Consider the following 8,419-nt stretch of genomic DNA (forward strand, 5'->3'; position numbering starts at 1 on the left):
TTCAAGCTGAGCTCAGGAACTTGGCAAAACTTTCCTTGTTTTGTGTCATCTCTAATAAAACTGTTCCAAGGGTTTCCTGTTATGTTGGGCTAGGAACTCTGATTCAGAGAAGCTCCATGATCACAGAAGGTAGAAAGTAATCGGAGGGAGTAGTGGTCAGTGAGCACTATTGGCTCAGAAAGAGAGTATGCAAAGGCCACAAAAGGGTAAAAGGGTCAGGCTGCTGATCAGAAAGCATTGCTGGACTTTTAAACCCTCTCAAAAAGCAGGAAACCCAGCAGCCAAAATTTCTCCCCCTATCCTCTCTTACCTGCTGCAGTGAGTAGGACCCTAGGTATGTCACATAGTAAGTATTTTGGTGGGAGTGAATGGACAGAAGCCGTTAATGAAAGGGGCAGTGGACCAAAGCCAGAGGTTAGCCAAGCCAAGGTTACAGCTGGGAAATCTGTTCAGAAGAGAAAGAAGCTTAGACTGGGAAACAGAGAAGATTATGAAACTAAAGGCAAGCAGATAGATCAAGAATGTAGAATGGGACGCACATAGCCAGTGTTTGAGTGTCACAAAATTTTACAAAATACATGGAACATGCTTGGGTTTTGGTTTTTTTAAAATGTCAAATCTTCATCTCAGAATTGAAATGTTGAAACTGGAATTTCATGTCATACTCCAAAATCCAGCTCAGTAATAAATGAATGACATATGGAGTGTACCACATTCTAGCATACTGAGTTGTCAAATACTGATTGCTACTGCATTTCTGCTGGTAGATGCTGTCAGATACTGATGAATATCTTTGACTGCTACTGCATAGATGGTCAAAACACAGAGGAGCTAAGCATGAGTAACATTCAAATCATTTTGTCTGGGTAGAGAACTGCCCTCACAAAAAGTATATGGGGGAGCAATGGAGACAAATCAGAGCTTTTTCCAAAAAAAAAATAGCGTTTATTAAAATGATAGAATGAACAGCAATTTAAATGCTTAAATATGAAGCTCTATAAAGAGAGAGAGAGGAAAGGAGGGAAACAAGGAGGGTTGATATAGATGTATGGTTTGGCTTTTGACTTCAGAGAAAGTGAAGGACTTCTTGGACACTTTAAGTATCTATACGTTTTAATTAATTCACAAAACATGTCTGACTGATGACAAGCAGGATTCTGAATCCACTTGTTTCTGTGATGCTGCTGCTTAACTGTGTCAACTGTCAAATATTAAATGGCACTGTCAAACTCTGTCCCTACATGTTAGTTATCAAATATTGTATATACTGTATGTGTAAATAAAACCATATATCATAAATGGACCAGGGTCTCTAGGGACCATCACTCCAAGGAAACCAGCCCCAGAGGAACCTCTAATCTCTAAGTGCTTGGAAATTACTGTATTTTTTGCTCCATAAGACGCACTTTTTTCCTCCTAAAAAGTAAGGGAAAATGTGAGTGTGTCTGCGAAGAGAGAGGGAGAGCTGTGCAGCGCCCCTTCAGCGAAGTGGGAGGAGGAACGGAGCCCCTTCTGTTCCTCCTCCCACTTCGCTGAAGGGGTGCTGCGCAGCTCTCCCTCTCTGCACAGCGCCTCTCCTGCAAAGCGGGAGGAGGAACAGAAGGGGCTCCTTCTGTTTCTCCTCCTGCTTGACTGAAGCGGCGCTGCGCAGCTCTCGCTCTCTGTGCAGTGCCCCTTCAGCGAAGCCCTCTCCTGGCTTCTGCCTTAGCCACGCGCAGCCTCTTCGGGCAGGGGGAGCCTTCACCCTGCTGCCCGGGAGAGGCTGCGCGCAGCTATCCCATAAGCCAGGACAGCAAGAGGGATCGGTGCGCAGCGATCCTGCTTGCTGTCCTGGCTTCTACCTTAGCCCCTTCCGGGCAGAGGGAGCCTTCATCCCGCTGCCCTGAAGAGGCTTGGTGCGGCTATCCCAGAATCCAGATCCCTCTTGCTGTTCTGGCTTCAGGGATTCAGAAATTTTTTTTCTTGTTTTCCTCCTCCAAAAACTAGGTGCACCTTATGGTCTGGTGCATCTTATGGAGCGAAAAATACGGTATGTACCTGCAACAATATTATCCATAACGGGATTGAATTCTAGCCATCACAAGTATGGTTCCTCTCCCAGAATAAAGCTCATTAATCCCCTTCTTTGCACAGCACCGCAGCATCGCTCCACCAAAAAACAAAACAGTTTCTGAGGGATGGGGAACCTTCAGGAATGGTGTAGAGCAGGGTTTATCTTGCCTGGGTTTGTCTTGCAGCAAGTTTATCTTGCCTGGGCTGGATCGGTCCCACAGAGATTCCTCTGTGGGCTGGATTGTGTGCCACCTGTGATTTTTGGAGTGTCTGCATCTGGGCAGATGTGATTTCCGGTACCATGTAAGCGAGTCCCTGCGCCGCGCTGCGCCGGTTTAGCACAGCACACAATCGGGCACCTTGGTACGGGGGCGGCTCGTGGACCGGTCAAACAACCTCCGTGGGCTGCTTCTGGCCCATGGGCCTTAGATTGGTGACCCCTGGTATAGAGGCTGTCATTGAAGGAAAGAACTAATGGAAATTAGACTTCCCACTCCCTACTCCTTTGTATTGAACTCAGATTTTGAAAGTTTGAGCCAAGCCTTCATCTCTCAAGATGAAAGAATTAACTCCAAATCTTTACAAGTTAGCGTTGCACAGGACCAAAATCCAGTTATGAAAATTAGAAGTTATCAGCTCCATGAAACATAGTTTAAGAAGCCTGTCTTACTCTATTTTATACAGTTTGAAATAGTGGTGGAAGTTGCTACAGTATTTTCAGGGGCACTGTTTTGAATCTGGGAAGTCTGAAGTGAAAGTCAGGAAGAGGATGTTGGAAGGTTAGGAGCATATATGTCTGTGGCACAAAAGAACAATTATTTAACTGAGCACTTCCTTTCCTAACAATAAACTGTCTTGTTTCTGAACCTTCAGTGGCAACTGTGTTTTCAAAGGTCTTCCCAAGCCACAAAACCTTAAATACCGCATAAGAAAGAAGAGGGTTAGATTGTCAGGTTTGCCTTACTAAAGTCTTAGCCATTTCATTTATGCTCTTAAAGACGTTCCAAAGCATCAATATTAATGTCATCATGGGATTAAAAAGCAAAGTCACACCATTAATGCACAAGAAATGCCTTTCATCTCATCAGACCAATTTTCTTATTCAAATAAAACACTCTAATACAGTAGTCTTCAATAGATTTTCTGAAACCAAGGTGACAATTCAATCCTAATATTTTCAGTGCTAATATTTGTGTAGTTCTCTTTTACTATCTGTTTAAAAACTCTTTCATTCCCAAAGCAAAGTAAATACTAAAATTCCATTTTCTTCTCCCTCACCATGCTAGGCATATTTTAGTTCCATTATAAAATATATAAAATACTTTTTTTCTGTCATAAGTGATACTTTGGTTGCCAAAAGCTTTCTTTCACTTCATGGAAAGGAAGTATGAATATCCCAATTTGTTTTCCATTTGGACTGAAGCTTTTAAGTACTAAATGTTGAATCTGATGGTGTTAATGAGAATTTGACCTTAACTTTTGTGACACTCAGTTGGGTTGTAATCAGAGGATGTTCCATACATCTGTTATTCAAGCTTCTGGATTCATTTCTAAAAAAGGGGAAGTTCCACGTTAGCCAAAAGTTGACTGTGGTTTCAATTGTGATATCGTAAGAACATAAGGAGAGCCTGCTGGCCAGTGGCCCATCTAGTCAAGTATCCTGTTGGTCAACAGTGGTCAACCAGGTACATGTGGGAAGCTGGCAAGCAGGACCTGAGCACCACAGCTCTCTCCTCTCCTGTGGTTTCCAGCAACTGGTATTCAGAAGCATAGTGCTTCCAGCCGCGAAGGCAGAAGATAACCACCCTGCACAGCAGCCATTGATAGCCTTTACTTCCATGAATTTGTTGAATCATTTAAAGTTGGTGAGTTCCATAGTTTAACTAGGCACTGTGTGAATAAGTACAGTGGTACCTCGGGTTAAGAACTTAATTCGTTCCGGAGGTCCGTTCTTAACCTGAAACTGTTCTTAACCTGAAGCACCACTTTAGCTAATGGGGCCTCCCGCTGCCACTGCCGTGTGATTTCTGTTCTCATCCTGAAGCAAAGTTATTAACCCGAGGTACTATTTCTGGGTTAGCAGAGTCTGTAACCTGAAGCGTCTGTAACCTGAAGCGTCTGTAACCTGAGGTACCACTGTACTTTCATCTGTCCTGAATATTTCAACATTCATCCTCACTGGATGTTCACAAGCTCTAGCATCATTAGAGATAAAACCTTTTCTCTATCTATGCATTGCTTTATATACTTCTTTCAAGTTACTTCTTAATCACCTTTTCTGTTTAAACTAAAAAAACCCAAATGTTTGCAACCTTCCTTTTTAGGGGACTGGCTCCATCTCCTTGACCTTTTCGGTTGCCCTTTTCCGAACCTTTTCAAAACCTCACAATGTCCTTTTTGAGGCAAGGTGACCAGAGCTGTACACAGTATTCAAACTGTGCAGGTCTGTTTAACAGCATTATCCTGTAATGAATGGCTGGCTTATAGAAGGACTGGCCACCAATGTGGCTGCAAGCCAGCTCAATCCAGGAATTTCCCCAACTGAATGAATTAATAGAGGTGGCGGCCAATGGACCCCACTGTGAGTTACCTCCTCTGAGTTAGTTCTCAGAGGCAACTAACAGAAAAATGCAAGGGAGAGCAAGGGGTGAATGGAGTGCTATCTACCCATTACTTGTGTTTTTCACTTGTGCATTTAAAAGTGGAACAAAAAAAGCTTAGAATTAGCATTATTTATAGGCCTCTGAGATTTCCAATGTGATAGGAACCTTATAGGTGAGTATTTGAATGTAAGTAGTAGATTCTGGGAAAGCACAAAACACTGAGTTTATGGTGGCTCCCTATGCCTGTATAAAGAGCCAAGAGGAGAAATCAACTCGCATTTGTAGGCAACATCACATTCACATCAGATTTATTTTGGCATTTACAATTATTTCCCACAATAATATCCAGGTAAAATCCTGAACAAGGCCAACGTTCACCAAATGCTGCACAACAGCAAGATGTTCTTAGCATAAAAATTATCAGAAGCTTGACATTTTATCTTCACCTCACATACAAAAACGCACTCCTTAGAGAGAACTAGGTGTGTTATTTTCAAAGCTGCCACCATTTGTCACAATTCCTGCAGAATAGCCCTGATTGTCATCATCTGCGCAATGAATAGCTTTCACCATCTCCTGAGCAATTCGTGAAAACTATACTGGTTGATTTATCCAATGTTTGAGTTAAAGTAAAAGCATAGCTGTCAACATTTCCCTTTTTTTAATGGAAATTCCCTTATTCTGAATAGGATTCCTCACAAGAAAAGGGAAAAGTTGTCAGCTATGAGTAAAAGTTGTGTTATGTCTATTGCACCTGCTGCACTAAATTCTTTAGGGGACTCTCAGAAAACAAAGCATGGAAACAGAAGAGGGGCTATGGAATAGGTTTTGAGGGTGCATACAATTTCTACTTAACCTAGCAGGATTATTTGAGCACAAGGCTTCTCAAAGGTAAGACGGACCACTCTATAGAGGCAATGTCTTATAGGTGCAAATACACCTGCAGTGCATTTGCTGCATGAGCCACGCAGCAGACATCTAGCTCCATGTGTACAAAATAAGATGCCTTTTGTGGGCAACCGTCTGGGTTTATTTTGTTAGTTCTGGAGTTCAGGAAGGGACACAGAGGAGACAAAGGAATACATTTTTTATGAGGTCAATGATTTGTTTTATTTAAATAATCCAATAAACATGGTACTTTACCTGTTTCGTAGATTGCATGACTAAAACCACCCTTATCCATTTTTCCCTCTGAAAGAGAGAAAATGACCTTTTCTCCTGCTCTCCATTTCCTCTTGATCTGTTTGTGCAAAGGGTTGGCACCATTACTTGGAGGCTGCTTGCTGCCTTTTCCCTCCAAGTAGGCTTAATAGTGCAAGGGATGTGTCTCAGACGCAGGCAACTGCTCTGAGTGCAAAAGGTTATTCGTCTTCAAGAGAAATTAAAAGGGAGGAGGATTAAACGTAGCCCCTTTCCCCAAATACAACCCCAGCAAGTCACTTGGCGCCTGGGTTCAACTCATGCCATGTGAATGGCTGAGATTTGGTGCATGGAGAAGGTACACTTAACCTCCTCCTCTTCAATTTATCATGAAAAATGCACACAGAGAAATGTTTCTCAGATTCTAACCTATCAGTGCCACAGAAGGAGGGCAAGAGTGGCCCTGCAAAGAGCAGTATGTAACAGGAGGCTTCTTGAAAACTGAAAGCTTCATACAGTGAGCCCATTGTCTGCAGTGGCCAACCGTTTGAATAAATTGCTGGCGTGGCATGTATTTCTCCACCCGGCTTATTATCCATATGAAGCAGACCTAAGACACTGTAGCTGAAGTCGCTCCTGTAAAGGTACTCTCTCTCTCTCGTGTGGTCCAGTAAGTAACACTATACATAGTTGTACTCTGCAAGATCCCTGCTGAATTAGCCCAAGTCATCTATTCCAGCATCTCATTTTCTACAATGACTAGGCTGAGGTGACAAGCAAGCAACTGTCCTCTCCTGGTTTTGCTTGAAGCACCTGGCATTCATTGGCACACTTTATTTCCTCTTAAAAAGTGCCCATAGCCATCATGGATCTTTATAGACACTGATAGACTTATGCTTCATTTATTTGTCTAATCCCCTTTCAAAGGCAACTAAACCACTGACCATGACATCATACTGTGGCAGCAAGTTCCATAAATTAATGAGGTGCAGTGTCAAAAACTTAATTTCCTTTGTCTATCCTGATTCTCCTGCCAATCAGTTTCAGCCAGGTTCAAAATCTAGTATAGGAGAAAACCCTCACAGTTTCTCCACACCACACATAATTTTGCAAATCTTTTTCATGTACCTCTACAGTCGCTTTTCTTCTTCATAAGGAATATGTTCCAGCTCCTGGCTGTTTGGTTTCCATACCTTCCAAGGTTTACAAACACCCCAGTCTGTTGCAGTACAGCTCTGGATCTGTCTCAATCTCAGTAACAATATCATCATTGACTGTACTTTAATAGCTACCATATTCTACCTGGAGGGTTGGAAGAAGAGTGGACAGAATGAACCATTACTCAGTGAGTAATTGCTACACAAAATTATGGCACAAGCAGATGAAAACTGTATTAATTTGGCTTTTAAAACCTAATAATCACCCCAAAATATAATTATGATAAAGAAAATACAAAGAAAGGTTTCACCTTAAAGGGAAAACCCCAGTTCCAGCTAGGGGTCCAATTGATTTATTATTGCTCTTAGGCAAGCTATCTATCTCTCAAACACATTTTTTAAAATGTTGAGGGAACTCGGATTATACACATTGTTCTGTAACATACACTGGTTCTTGGAGGCCTTATTTTCAAAGTGTCCACCAGACCATGCCTTATTTACCATTGATCCATAAATGGTATAATTTACTTGTATGACAACTTATTTTATTCCCTGTGCTGTAGATTTCATTTCCTGATTGTCTTATGCATATACTCTATTTTTGTCACTATCCATATTGGTGCTATATTATATCATAGGGTGGGGGTTTCAAAACATTTATGTGAACATTCATTTTTATATTCTTTACAAGTAAGTTTTAAAGAAAAACAAGAGGGTTTTTTGTAGGAGAATATAGATCAGGCATAGGCAAACTCAGCCCTCCAGATGTTTTGGGACTACAACTCCCATCATCCCTAGCTAACAGGACCAGTGGTCAAGGATGATGGGAATTGTAGTCTCAAAAACACCTGGAGGGCCGAGTTTGCCTATGCCTGATAATTATTATTGCTGTTAAAAATGGGAGTAACTTCATCCTTATTGCTATGCTTTTCCTAGACCAGATCCTGCTCCTACATTACAGGAAACATAGTACAGTACAAGGCTATTAAGTTTATCCAAGAAACCTAAATGAACACAATGGAGAAAGAAGTAACTTTGATGGAGGGAGGAGCCTTTGATGAGACAGGTAAAATTGAGAGGGGAGCGTATATCTTTCAAAGAAACAAGGATAAAGCAGGGGAGAAGAAATCCTTGCTCATGTTTGCAACTTTTGACTATATAAGCACTCTGTATAAAAACAGTATGCAAAAATAAACTAAACCCTAAGAACGCCTAACAAGATTTTCACAGGCTTGGCTAAGAAGTGAATCTTGTCATCAGCGATGTTTCCATGCACCATCTTAACAGATGCCCATGACAGTGGTACGCTATCTCACGCATAGAATCTCAGTAACAGTAACAGTGCTAGTAAGGGAATTACATTTAAAACTGCAGCTTGCATGCTGGATTTCCAGCAATGGTGGCAGAAGCTAGAAGGGAGATACCTGTATCCCCATACCTGAACAGTTAGAAGTATTTTATGTTGTG

The 8,419-nt window shown here is 41.7% G+C and overlaps 2 long non-coding RNA genes across 2 annotated transcripts; one reads left to right on the top strand and one right to left on the bottom strand.

The window, feature by feature from the left end:
- Positions 1-3,569: 3,569 nt before the first annotated feature.
- On the top strand, positions 3,570-7,630 carry LOC309379908. Its single transcript, XR_014172658.1, has 2 exons — positions 3,570-3,946; positions 4,183-7,630. It is a non-coding gene; the product is annotated as an uncharacterized lncRNA (long non-coding RNA).
- On the bottom strand, positions 4,947-7,801 carry LOC309379907. Its single transcript, XR_014172657.1, has 2 exons — positions 5,410-7,801; positions 4,947-5,310 (listed from the first exon to the last, which is right to left on the bottom strand). It is a non-coding gene; the product is annotated as an uncharacterized lncRNA (long non-coding RNA).
- Between the last annotated feature and the right edge of the window lie 618 nt (positions 7,802-8,419).

This window comes from Podarcis melisellensis (assembly GCF_964234715.1).
Source record: "Podarcis melisellensis genome assembly, chromosome: 11".
In the NCBI taxonomy this organism is placed as follows: domain Eukaryota; kingdom Metazoa; phylum Chordata; class Lepidosauria; order Squamata; family Lacertidae; genus Podarcis; species Podarcis melisellensis.